Source organism: Barbus barbus (genome assembly GCF_936440315.1).
Source record: "Barbus barbus genome assembly, chromosome: 20".
Taxonomy (NCBI): Eukaryota; Metazoa; Chordata; class Actinopteri; order Cypriniformes; family Cyprinidae; genus Barbus; species Barbus barbus.
This window is the reverse complement of record NC_136748.1, coordinates 11306585-11320693: the sequence shown is the minus strand read 5'-3', so window position 1 is coordinate 11320693 and position 14109 is coordinate 11306585. Positions and strand designations below refer to the sequence as shown.

The following is a 14109-nucleotide window of genomic DNA, read 5'->3' as shown; positions in this document are numbered from 1 at the left end:
ATTTTGTCATCATTTACCCTCATGTCATTAAATATTTATGTTCAATACCAAAGATATTTTGAAGAACCTGTTGGTCCCCATTGACTTCCAGAGAAGGGAAAGAAATACTATGGAAGTCAATGGGGACCATCGACTGTTTGATTACCAGAATTCTTCAAAATATCTTCTTTTATGTTCCAACATACGAAAGAAACTCACACAGGTCTGGAATGACATGAGGGCAACTAAATAACGACAAAAAAAAAAAAAACGATTACCTTTAATTTTATTTTAAGTATGTTTTGCTTTTCAAAATGACTTACAGCACACTTAAAGGGACAGTCCCACTGGAGAAACCTCAACTTTCTTTTTGAGAGTCCTTTTTAGTAACCTTTCGGTTACCAGCTCAGATTTATAATGACTGCACCACCTCCACAAGGCCTCCCGATGCAGATGCTTGACTCAGTCTGAAATTTTGACAACTTGTTTACCGATACTGCCTCCAGTCATCATGGAGCAGAACACCTCTGAAATATGCACAGTGTATACATCCATTAATATAAACATGAGCAGTTCATACAATATGTATGCAAAGTACACTTCAAGACATGAGAAAATAATAATAATATCTCACCTCCCATGTTCTCTATACCATTTACAACACTTTCCAACACATGTGAAATGAAGAGGAGAGATACAATGTACAAAAGGTTTATGGCGTCAGTCATGTGAGGAAACATGACTGTGGTAGATTTACCTTTATCTGGCCTGTCTTTACCCAGCGGTTGAGCTGCACAAGACCTTCTTCATGCTTCTCTGTGTAGTTCAATTCAACAAATCTCTCCCTGTGAACACATTGTATTGCTTGTATTACAATGTATACAATCAACAAAGTAGGTTTTACTAGGTATTTTCATGTACCTTGTGATGTTTTTGCGACGCACATCCTTATTGTACTGTGATATTTGGCCGCACAGAATCACATGACCACCGGGATTCATCTGCACAGGGAGAGTATTGCACTTTAACACAAATAACCCACAGAAACTGACATAAAAACTGAGGGCAGGACACACTGAACCTGTCATATAACAGCATCGCTGATAGGACCGCCTACGTTGTCAAAGTATATATCAATGCCTGCGGGGCAGTGCTCCCTCAGTGCTGAGCTGATATCTCCTTTTTTGTAGTTTATCCCTGCAGTAAAACCCAGTTCTGTTACCAAGGCCTGGCATTTATGGTCCACGACTCCCTCACAACCATCCAGTCTGCCGATCTTAAACAACACAGAGCAAAATTAAAATCACACATGGCATACTGTATATCACAAAAGCAAAAAGAAAGAGCTTTATACAAGAAGCAAATAATGTTACTTTGAGTACTCAATATAATAGCATATTATGTACAGATTATTTTAGACATTTATCCTTTTAAGCATTCCTAATTATTTTCAAAATATGAAGCAATAAATAGTTTTTAAAGTAAAAAAAAAAAAAATAATTCTATGTAAACTTTTTTATTTTTATTATGATATGTATTATTTATATTTTATTGTATATATTATTTATATTTTATACAAAAAATCTTGAAATATTAAATTTCTGGGAGTCACACTAGACACCATTTTTCTACCCGTCTTATCAGAAGACATCTGATTTTAAATTATCTGATTGATTATTATCCTTGACGTACAGTCATGCAGGGGTCCTGTCTATGATATCATTTCCTTTTTTATGTTTTTTTTTTTTCATTTTGATAGCACCAAATGACTGTGATTGCTTTTTTTCTAAGCAATCAAAAATTATTATTCTAAACTAGGCTCATATTTAAGAATTTATATGCAAGAATTTAATGAGTTCTGTTTTTTATTATTGAATCAGTTGTATTACCATGGTAATTTTGAATTTATGTCCCCCAAAATGAAAACAAAAAATACTTATCATAGAAGAGGTGTATTCAAGTTAATGTATATATGAATTGTTTTTTGGTTGCACTTTATTTTAAGGTCAAATTCTCGCTATTAACAAAGCATTAACTTCGACTGCTTATTAATAGTAAGATAGTTGTTAAGTTTAGGTATTGGGTAAGATTAGGGATGTAGAATATGGTCATGCAGAATATGTGCTTTATTAGTACTAATAAACAGCCAATATGTTAATAATATGAATGCTAATAAGCAATTAGTTATAGTGAGAATTGGTCCCTATACTAACGTGTTACCTTTTTTCAACAAATTAACAGTCCAAACAAAAAATGAGCATCAAATGAAAAATCTGCCTTAGCAAGCCTAAATATTAAAAGTTAATTTATAATAACCCTTTTCAAATACATCTAAAAAGCTGACAAAACTAAATCTTTCCATAGAGAACAGATCAATTTCATATTTCCACTTACATATTACCTGTCCAGCAATCGACCCACAAGCTCCAGCTACTCCACTGATGACCATCGTCCGGTGGCTTCCTGGAGTCACATGACCCTTCTCTCTCACACCTAAAAGAGCAGTGAGGCCAGGCATGCCCACCGCTCCTAAAACATATGACAGGTGACCATCGACCATCTCTGGGTCAACCTGCAAGAACAAGTACACCACATAAAGTGGTGTGAAAAAGTTTTTGCCCCCTTCCTTTTTTTTTTTTTTTTTTTTTCATATTTCTCACACTTGAATGATTCAGATCATCAAACAAATATTAATAGTACACAAAGATAACCCAAAGAGTAAATACAAAATGCAGTTTTGAAATAATGATTTCATTTATTAAGGGAAAAAATCTGTCTAAACCTAAGTGAAAAAGTAATTGCCCCCTAAATCTAAAAACTGCTTGTGCCACCCTTTGCATCAACAACTGCAATCAAGCTTTTGTTTTAATTCAGCCACATTGGAGGGTTTTCGAGCAAGAAATAACTGTTTAAGGTCATGCCACAGCATCTCAATTGGATTTAAGTCCGAACTTTGACTTGGCCACTTCTTGAGCCATTCAGAGGTGGACTTGCTGGTGTGTTTGGGATCATTGTCCTGCTGCATAACCCAAGTGTGCTTGAGCTTGAGGTCGCAAACTGACAGCCAGACATTCTCCTTCAGGATTTTCTGATAGAGTGCAGAATTCATAGTTCCATCAATTATGGCAAGTTGGCCAGTTCCTGAAGCTGAAAAGCAGCCCCAGACCATCACACTACCACCACCTTGGTTGACTGTTGGTATGATGTTCTTTTTATGAAATGATGTTGGTTTTACGTCAGATGTAAATCGGTCATCGGTCCACAGAATATTTGCCCAAAAGTCTTGGGGATAATCAAGATATTTTTTGGCAAATGTGAGACGAGCCTTTGTGTTGTTGTTTCTTGGTCAGCAGTGGCTTTTGCCTTGGAACTCTCCCATGAATGCTGTTTTTGCCCAGTCTCTTTCTTATTGTTGAATCATGAACACTGACCTTAAATTAGGCAAGTGAGGCCTGCAGTTCTTTAGATGTTGTTCTGTGTTCTTTTATGACCTCCTGGATGAGTCGTCGTTGCGCTCTTGGAGTAATTTTGGTAGACCGGCCACTACTGGGAAGGTTCACCACTGTTACAAGTTTTCTCCATTTGAGGATAATGTCTCTGACCGTGGTTCGCTGGAGTCCCAAAGCCTTAGAAACGGCTTTATAACCCTCTCCAGACTGATACATGTCAAATATATTGCTTCTAATCTGTTCTTGAATTTCTTTAGATCACGGCATGATGTGTTGCTCTTTAAGCATTCTTCACTTTGTCAGACAGGTTCTATTTAAGTGATTTCTTGATTCTACGGGTCTGGCAGTAATCAGGCCTAGGTTTGGCTAGTGAAATTTAACTCAGCTTTCCAAAATAATGTGGTTCATCACGGTTCTTTCATGATTTAACAGGAGGGGGCAATTTATTTTTCATGTAGGGCTAGGTAGGTTTGGACAGCTTTTTTTCCCTTAATAAATTAAATATTCTTTTAAAAACTGCATTTTGTTTTTACTTGCATTATATTTGTGTAATATTAAAATTTGTGTGATGATCTGAATCTTTTAAGTGTGACAAATATTTAAAAAAATAAAAAACAGGAAGGGGGCAAAAACCTTTTCACGGCACTGTTCATATCCATACACACCTCCTATCCACATACATTAAGACTATTTATTCAAACTAGCCAAAATGAACACTACACCTTTTGCAAAAGGCTGCCATCCATCACGTCGTAGGTTTGCCAAGGCCAGTTGAAGGAGGTGACAGTAGTGCCCACAGATAATGCCTGATTCTTGCTGGCCTCCACTACACCAACTCCACCTCCATCCACACACTCCTCTAATCTCCATGACAACAGGTAGTCAGCTCCAGTATCATCATTCAAGGGACAGCGCTCCATTGAGAGATTAGTGTTAATATTGTTTCATGCATTAGTGTATAAATTAATGCCTGGTAGTATATTGATTATAGGTTGAGATTTCATGAAGGAAATATTCACTATATGAATATAGTGAACTATACTGTATTTCCCACAGGAAATGAATGGATTTCGTGATTTTCCTTTATGAAACCTCAATAATAAACACAAGTAAGGTCATCACACCATGTAAGGGTCAACTGAGAGGAACTAACACTTGTCCTTCTTTCAGCTCGACTGATTTCATAATCTCCTCCACACAGAAATTCTCTGGAACCGGATGACCATTTTTGCCTGATCATATATAGGGGTAAAAACATTAACTTAAGTTCTGGAGAAACATGCGGGACAGTAATATCTATGATTACTGGACTACTGTTGTTCGTCAACATGGCTTACCTGGTCGACAGTGCAACACAACTCTTTTTACATTTAACATTTTCCCTTCTTTTACTACTTAATGTTTTTATAAAAGAAAACTTGTAGTTATTTATAATGCAACTCTCAAAAATGTTGCTTGCAGCGACTGCATTCGTTCCTGAAACAATCACGTGACTCGCAGGAGCTCGTCTGATTGGCAGCATGAGCTTTAAAGATCTGGTCGCATGTGTTGTGATGATAGGTGCGTTCGACTTGAAGCACGGCTACAGACGGTGGTCAACGAGAGTAGCCGCTTGCAGTCAGGGGCGGAGTTGAAAACGGAGTCGTCAAGTCGGACACTTCGGGGCTCTCGTAGTTTGCTGCATCTACCTCAGTCATGGCAGATCACGTGGCGTTTGCTTGCTTTATTGCAGACGAACTGGAAGCTATAGAAATGCCGTTATTGTTGTATGAAATTGAGCACAATGAGCAACGAAAGTGAGTAAAGGTTCAATGTAATAAATATTGTTTTAATAAACCTTTAAGATGTATGTAATATTTTGAAAGGGTGTCATCAGTGGTGGACAGTAACGAAGTACAAGTAATTAGTTACCGTACTTAAGTAACTTTTTAGCGTATCTGTACTTTACTTGAGTATTATTGTTTTGTGAGACTTTATACTTTGACTCAACTACATTTCGAAGTGGAAAACCTTACTTTTTACTCCACTACTTTCCTAAAACCTGTCGTTTCTTTTTACGTTCCTTTCCACAACATACATGCGTAACCAGTGACAGGTCAAAATAAGTACACGTGCTCCGCAAGTGTACCAATCAGAACACGTCGTGTTTCGTGCAGTTTGGGCGCTGCTGCTGGCTGCGCCTGCGCGCTTTACTGTCTATGGCTGCTGCCTGCCTGCTTCTTTTCGCTGTCACGTTTATAGCCAACGCAATAATGGAAGAAGCGCCAGACATTGAAATTGAGCACCCATGGCCATATTTAAGCGGATTTTTTGAAGTAGTGGTAAGGAAGAACGAGTCATTCATTTTTAAGTGCCTTCTCTGTCTGCCTCAGAAGCATACGATTTCTTCTTTCAAGAATTTGCCGTCCAATCTAAAGAAATACATAGAGGTAATTTTCAGTTTGACTGTGAAATTAATTAAAGGCTAATATACCTGTCGTTTTACCCAAACTGGATATAATATGCTCATACGTTGTGTTAATAATAAAGGTCAACAGTGCTATTTCTGTTATTCTTCTGTTATAGCACATCACTACTAGTTAGTAGTTCTACATACTACGTAAGTCTTCAGGGAAATCTGGTGGTGTGTTAGTTTCTGTTTTTGTGTGATTTATGCAAACACTAACATTTGTTTATAGAGTGAACATACAGCTGTGTTGTAAGGAGTCATGTTTAGTAAATTGGAAAAAAGACATCCTTTGTAAACTTGAGTAAATCCGTTTTTGCAAGTTATTGCACAGCTCAGCTGTGATGTAGTAAAGGAGCAAGGTGCCATGTGATAAAGGAATAAGATTTCTACATTACTTCAAACAATAAATTGTTAAAGAAATACGTGTCTAATGTGGTTTCCCCCCACCCTATTTATTCCTAATCATGTGGTTTCCATTTAGTAGGATGTGCTTATGATAATTTCAAAATATATCAGTACCAGATATCACAAATAGAAAACATTGTATTTTCAGAGTGGTGTTAGTGGGCTTTTTTTTTTTTTTTTTTTTTTACCTTGTATGACTTGATAGAGTGTATAAAGGACATGACAAGACATTGGAACTACACCAAATTACTTTTACTTTTGATACTTAAGTACATTTGAAGTCAAGTACTTTTATACTTTTACTCAAGTCGACATTTAAGGGGAGCACTTCCACTTTTACTGGAGTAATATTTTACACTAGGTATCTCAACTTTTACTCAAGTACATGGTCTGTGTACTTCGTCCATCACTGGGTGTCATCACGACAGAAACAAGTTTTAAGTAAATAAACAGAACATATTGAAAATTTGACTTGTGCAGTATGATTCATTACGTGTGTTTTTGCTACTGCAACTTAATAAAAACAATCTATGAAGATAATAATTGTATGTACTAAATGTGGTTTTCATTACAGATAAAAGAATTAGGATGTTACATATTTGTTTACTTATTTTACTATTTCTCCAGTAAGCACATTTTAGTAAGACATTCATATGTGAACACCATGAACAGGCCTACGGATAAGCCCAATTTATTTGCCTTTCTATTATGATTTATACCAGCTTATGAAAGTGATCTGAATGTTGTATTAAGTTGACATCCAGCCAGAGTTGTTGGCAGTAATCACATGCAAGTGAAGATGGATGAACCCAGCAACTAGACAATTAGTATCAATCAGAATCCATGATGACCACATTATATTAAAAGTCTGTAAGATTGACATTTGATTTATTCCATAACAAAATGATTATCTAAATAGGTTATGCAGCTTAATACTGTAAAGGGTCTGTATGAAAAAGGCCCAAAATAAACCTATGCTATACGAATTAACAAAAAAGTGATTGCAGTAAAAATAATTGAAATCTTTTAATAAACATGACTTACGAGATGAAGATGACATGAAAAGTTAATTTAATTAAGTCCGTATATGAGCATTAGTGGGACTGAAGTTGTCAGAATAAACCCGAAATACACGTCGTTGTTGTCATGTGGTGAATTTGGCCAATTGTGAAACAGCTGTGTCGTCATCAGCGCTCCCGCAGTCGCTCTGGAGAAATTGCGCCGGCTGAGTCAACCGACTGCTCTCGAAACGCTATCGCGGTACTTTGATGCCACACGTGACAGTGACGTGTGGTCGGCGCCGGTTCAAGTCGGACTAAATTTCTAACCGGCATGCACTGCTTCAAGTCAGCCGCCGATCGGTCTGCTAAGTGCTGCATGAAGTCGAACGCACCTGATGAGAATTCAGACGAATCGGTTCCTTTGAACAGTTCATTTTGAAGAACCGGTTCATTTGATTACTAAATGCATATTAACATTTAAAAACATCATAACGATAATAAGCAAAATCACTGTAATTCCATGTTAGTTCCAAATGAGTTCTAAAGTCATTTAAAATCTAAATATAACTTGAAATTACTTCAAACCATTTTAATCTTTTGATTGAAGCGTGTTTGTATGTTTAATTAAAATGATATGAGTCGAAGTTGTTGACTCCATATCAAGAACCTGATTCAGTTCGATTCGTAAACGAATCTTCCAGAAGGTTCGATTGATTCAGAAACGATTCACAATAATGATTGCGTCTGTTTACTTTGGACACTAGTGCAAATCTTTACCATGTGATTTCATATGGCATGGTTTAAGAAATGTCTTTTTATAGTAATTGCTTTTTAGCACACGTGACATTAGGGTGAGGAGTTGTATATATGTATATTTGATCGTAAATTTGCCACAGCATCCACTAAAGGTGTCTCCTGTATTAAAGGTGCAAGATAAAAATTGCATCACTGTGCAATTTGCAGCGGGTGGCGCTCTTGTTACCAACGAGGAAGTGACGCTAAGGCAAAGGCTTAAAGTTTTTTCCCCCTTTTTTTCTTGAAAGATCGCTGGAGCTACGTCGCAGATGTTTTAAAGGTAATGTAATGCGCAATAACTCCAACTAGATCCAGTTTGAATGCGTTTCCACTCGTAAATCATAGATTTATGGAGTTTCTGCAGGACGTCGAAAGAAGACCTTGTTCGTTTGGGTGGCTCTGTACTTTTGACAGAAGCAATTAGATGCGCTTTTGTGTTGCGAGCGCTGTTTCATGTAAACGCATTTTTGCTGCAACCACACACGTGAGCAACATAAAGTGCTTATCAGAGGAACACTTGTGTTGCAACAAATGCAAGCGTTCACTTTAAATAAGTGACCGTGTTAGTTCTGTACCTGCATTATGATTGATCATGTTACTCTTGTGCAACATTTGGTGGTGTTGCAACAACTGTGTCATATAAACTTGTGTCAGCCTCCCCTCTGAGCCATCACAACGAGTGCAGGGGGATTTACATCTCAAAACTGGTTATGTACTTCCAGTTTGATTTCTGGCTGGGAATCATGCGTGCATTGTAACTATTAAATAGGCATGCATTCACGCGCCCATCTGCATTTTATGATTAAGAATGCAAGAAGGCTGCCTGCAATATGCATCTACTTCCAGCCATTATTATATTTTACACACCCGAATAGCATTGAGGCTGGTACACTCAGCACATGCCATACCCAGTGAATGTCTGGTGGCTTTGCACTTTATTTTAAGGCACAGCAGAGAGAGAGAGTACAGGAACACTGACACGATGAGGCCTATGGGTGTCTCCTTACTCACAGCAGCACATGCTCGATCATGTCTGTGCTGCTGAGCCTCTGCACAAATGCGTTCTAGGCGTGATTAGTGTTACACAGAGTTCAGAAGTTTCTCAAATACTGTTAAAAAGGGAGTCTGTCTTACAACAGTTGCCTTGACACTGCACACTTTATCATAATGTTTACAATGTTCCCTTGTAATATTGATAACAATCGTATCAGTGAGTTTCTAGTGTAACGTTACATTCAGTTGGGGTCCTGATAGCACATGTACATCTCGGAGACGTCTGTATTTACATCTGGAGGACGAAGTGTTTGCTCATCTGCAATGCATCTATAGGACGTTTCCTTTTAGATGTCTTGGTTTATGATTTAGAATGAATGGGAGTGGGGAAGGTTAATGGTTGTAACTCTCTTTCTTCTTTCAGAAGTGTCTAAGGTTGTGAAATAATATTCTCTTATTTGTCTGCTACATGTTAAAGTAGTTTAGAAATGCACAATTTATCTCTAAACTGTGTAAATTAGTGTCAAGTATAAAGAGTGATGTTACAACCCACCCCACTAGTGAGCGTAACGGTCTTTAAACCAGGACATTTTAAGTGTTATGCATGATTTTTTGTTGTTGTTGAGGTAATCAAGCTGGACACCATAATCACTTCAATTTCTGTTCATTTTAAATGTTTTAATAATTTAAAATTCCATTTCAAAACCGCTGATAAAACTGGAAACAAACCAGTGAAAACTAAGATTTCCAGGGTTTTTAGAAGTGGAAGTCGCCATAGTTGGGTGAACATCTATAGGACAAAAATCATTTTTTCATTCACATTTGTTTCAATAGCTAAAGAAATATCCATGATAGCATTTCTATGACTTTTACAAAAGATAAATAATATCAGGAGCTTGATCACGATGGTCAGATCAGAGAACATGCCCGGTTCTACGGGGGTGCTAAGCACCCTCAAACGAAATCAATAGCACCCTCAGTTAAAGCAGTAATAATGGCATTTCATTGCAGATTTAGCAAACTATCCAGTGCGTTATGGTTTGTGCTCTGGGGATCATTTTCTATTTCAACATGTTTGTGCAGTGTTGAGCAATATAGCCAATCACAGACATGTCTGTTGATTTCTTGAACGCAGCAGCCAATCAAAGGTGTTTAAGTTTGAATCCACTCACCACTCAAATCACCGGAGCAGCAAGAATCATCTCATAATAAAGTGTTAACACAATGTAATGTACATAAGAGATTCATTGTGCAGTGTAGAGACCTTAGTTGATTATAACATAACTTTGTGAAATTGCTTTGAACTAAGATGAGTGACAGCTTTTTAGTAATTATAAAAGGAACGCTCTTTGCGCCATAGCAATGTATCATGGCAAAATTTATAAATGCTCTCAGCCATTGTAGTTGAAACACTCACGCAGCAGTGTTAACTAGTTTTATGTAGTTTAATGACTAAATGTAATGTTAGAACTGTACATTACATTATTATTATTTTTTAAAATCATCATCATAACAGTCCATCTAAAAAAACTAAAACATTTGCTTGCAAGTTTGTGTTGTCACTCTCACAATTGTGGGAAATGTAGGCCTGTACAGTACATTGTGCAAAATGGGACAATCTTTGTATCCAGTAGAAGTGCACCGGATAGTGTTACAACCCCTCCCACCTGCTCAGACGTGATATTTCTAGTTCTTAAACATGTAGATGAAAAGCTTATGTAGATGTTGTCAAATTCAACCGCTCATTCAGACGATAATGATCACAAATTAAAATGCAGACATGTCCTATCCTGTGTATTTTTTACAGTATATCAATACTGTCATATCAGGCGGGTGTTGATCATAGTGATTTCACCTCTGTAGCTCATTTCGTATTGGTTCAGCTGTTAGTGTTACAACACTCCCTGGTCCCCAAACCACACAGTTTGGCCTTTTTTGTTATGATTAACCTCATAAAGGTTTTCTACTAGTTTGAACCACATGCCTCGTTTTTTTGCTCACTGACTACACATATTGTAATTTATTCACTGGATATATTTGGTACAAGCCATGCTTTAAGAACATTTCCCAGTGACGGAATTTCCCGCATGGCCTGTGCATTTGCTGTAATTCACAGCGCCCCGCATGGAAGGGGAAAGGCCTTATATGGTAGCGGAAGTGGGTGTGGCCAACGGGACAGTAGGGGATCACAAGACTTCAGCTGAAAGAGAATGTGTTCAATACTTCATGTACGAGTGAACTACACAGTTCTGGGCGCTTTGATTCGCATGCGCGTGCAATAATAACGAAATCGCGTGCAATTGTTTTGAAAAACGCCACGCCATTTTGTCAAAGAAGCCCTCCATTTCCATTTCTCGGTGATTTCGTTTGCACAAGGATCTACCTCTTGACTTGAATATTACTGGAGTGAGGTCAGCATTGCATGACTCAATCGTGGATAAGCATGCATTCATTTCTCTACTGTTGCATTGGATCTTGCAGTTGTTCTTAGGGCGACCTGAAAACAAACGTGGAAAACAGCAAGCACGGTAAGGATGCTTTTTAAACGCCTAATATTAAATGTTTAGGATTGTTTAGCAAACCGAAATCATGCTGTGGATATCATTATTAAGTGAAAGCAGAATATTAGTCGAATTCGAGCGCGCGCTACGTGTGGCTCTCGCTTGTAATACTGAAAGCATGAACAAACTTGCGCACAAAATACATTCACCAGAGCTGACAACTAGGAAGAGACAGGAGGGGGCTTGTCATTTACCACTTGTATTATTTTGCCGCTCAAGCATGCTTCATAGGGTGTATTGTTGTCTCACTTTGTTGCGGTGTGACACGGAATTAACTTAGTGACTGGATAATCCCTTTTCTGCAACAAAGGACTTCTGGTAAATAGCGCTGAGCTGGCTTCACTAGGAAGGGAGGTCCAGGGAGGGCACCCAGTATGCAAACACTCTGTCTGTGTCTCAAAATATATTGAGCTGTTTACCCAGACAGCTTTTTGAGGGGCTTGAATGCGCTTTTCGACCGTCCGAACGCAACGCGTCGCGTGAATAAAACTGCGCGTTGAAGTTAAAGGGATGGTAGCACAAAATAAGATCTCTGTCATTTATTCACATGCATGTTGTTCCAAACCCGTACGGCTTGCTTGTTTTTATATGGCACACAAAACAAGATGTTACTCGGTCTCAGTCACTATTCACTTTTTGCGCGTCTTTTTCCACTAAATGAAAGCGAATGGCTGTTATTCTGCACAACATCTCCTCTTCCACGGAACAATTACAGTCATACAGGTTTGGAACAACGAGGGAGTGAGTAAATGATGACCGCATTTTAATTCATGGGTGAACTATTCCTTTACAACTAGATAAACTAGAGACCCAGTTCTGTGTTTACGCCCCCTAAATGCTGTCTAGTGAGGCAGCTGACTAGGTCTTGAGCCACGAGGGGAATTCTCACTCATGCCTCAGCACTTGAGTCTCTTCTGCATTTGTTTGCGGTTTAAATTAAGAAGTAGGTACGATTAGGTAACCGTACTTGACGTTACAAGCTTATTAAACGCGTTCTATTGTTAAAACCGTGGCTTGTGTAACCGTGCATCGCTGTGTCTTGTGTTGTTTTGCCAATGTAATGACATTTATGTGCGTTCACTGCGCGCAGTTTCCAGCAGAACGCCATGCGCTGGATTACTCGAATAAAAAGATGTAATGCACTGAAATGTGTTGACCTGCAGTATGGTCCTCACACTTTAAGTGGACGCTGGTTTGGCTGATGCAATTGTTGTTTACATCCCCGCGCAGTTAGGGGTGTTTCTCATTGCGTTGCGACAACCCTGAATATAGGCTACTGCAGCTTTAAATGGCTGCTTTGAGTTACGCAGTACTTATACACTTCACTGTATGATGAATTTCACGATATTTGATGTTTTTGGCCTAATGTAATTGAATGAATGTTGATTTGAAACATTACTCTGTAGAATGCTCAACTATTTAGTTGTTTTTTTTTACAGTAACAATGTGAACTTGAAGTTGGTTAATGTTCATTTGCATTTATTCAGGCCAAAAAAAGAAAAAGAGTAATTTCCTTTTTTAGAATATCCTATGATTCCTTCTTTTAGTTGTTTTAATAAAAAATACCTGGTGTAAAAGTGGGTGTTATGTATTTATAATGTAATTTAGCTAGCAATATATATGCTATAAGTAATAAGAAACACATTCATTGGAAGGATTCAGGTGCACAAAGTTTAGATATCAGTGCTATTTTATTCTAAGCATAGAGAACATTTGTATTGGTAGGTGTAATAAAGCAAAAAGCCACGTGAGATGGGCACTAAAGTGATTTTAGCACAGTAATCAGTGTTAGTAAAAGCAGAAACACTAATGTGCGTTAAATAATTAAAGGACAATAAACCATTCTTATTGAATATAGATCACAAAAGAAATGTTAAATCATCCGAGTGCTTTGACCTTATTTGTGTAGATTTATATTTCTTTTAATAAATGTGCTCTCATGAGTTAACCATTTTGAGATATGCTCTGAGATTATTCATTATTAATTTCATTGCTATATATGGACATGCTCATTACAAAACGCAAGCCCTCCATGATTTATGAGAGGAGGGTATAGCAGGTTAATGATAGACTTTTATTGATTTTGATGTTAATATTTGGATGCTAATGTGAACTATGGGGGGTTACTTTCAAACAATCTCATTGTGAAACTAGGCTAGTACATTTTCACACTTTCTGTGGGATTGTGTGTGCAACTGTACATCTCTCCTCGTCTTACTCACTTTCACTGTTGCCCTCTCTGCTAACAATCTAGAAGTAATTATTTGCGGAAGCGTGCAGATTTTTCTCCCTACTCGCACTTAGCATTCTCACATATGCGTCATCTTGGTTTGTTGGTTTCTAAGATTAGTCTTTTGCTTTCTTTGCATACTGAACAAATTACCTGCAGTTTGTTCAACATTGTTTTATTATGTGCACTAAACTGCTAATGTCACAGCTCCCCAACCCTTAACAATCCACCTTTCCCTTTCAAATTC

General features: G+C 37.7%; 1 pseudogene across 1 annotated transcript; it reads right to left on the bottom strand.

Moving 5' to 3' along the window:
• Positions 1-441: 441 nt before the first annotated feature.
• Positions 442-4805, bottom strand: LOC306885941 (prostaglandin reductase 2-like; annotated as a pseudogene). The gene is made up of 9 exons: positions 4766-4805; positions 4553-4660; positions 4151-4342; positions 2381-2551; positions 1061-1255; positions 901-980; positions 737-824; positions 614-653; positions 442-506 (listed from the first exon to the last, which is right to left on the bottom strand). The product of its transcript is annotated as a prostaglandin reductase 2-like (transcript).
• Between the last annotated feature and the right edge of the window lie 9304 nt (positions 4806-14109).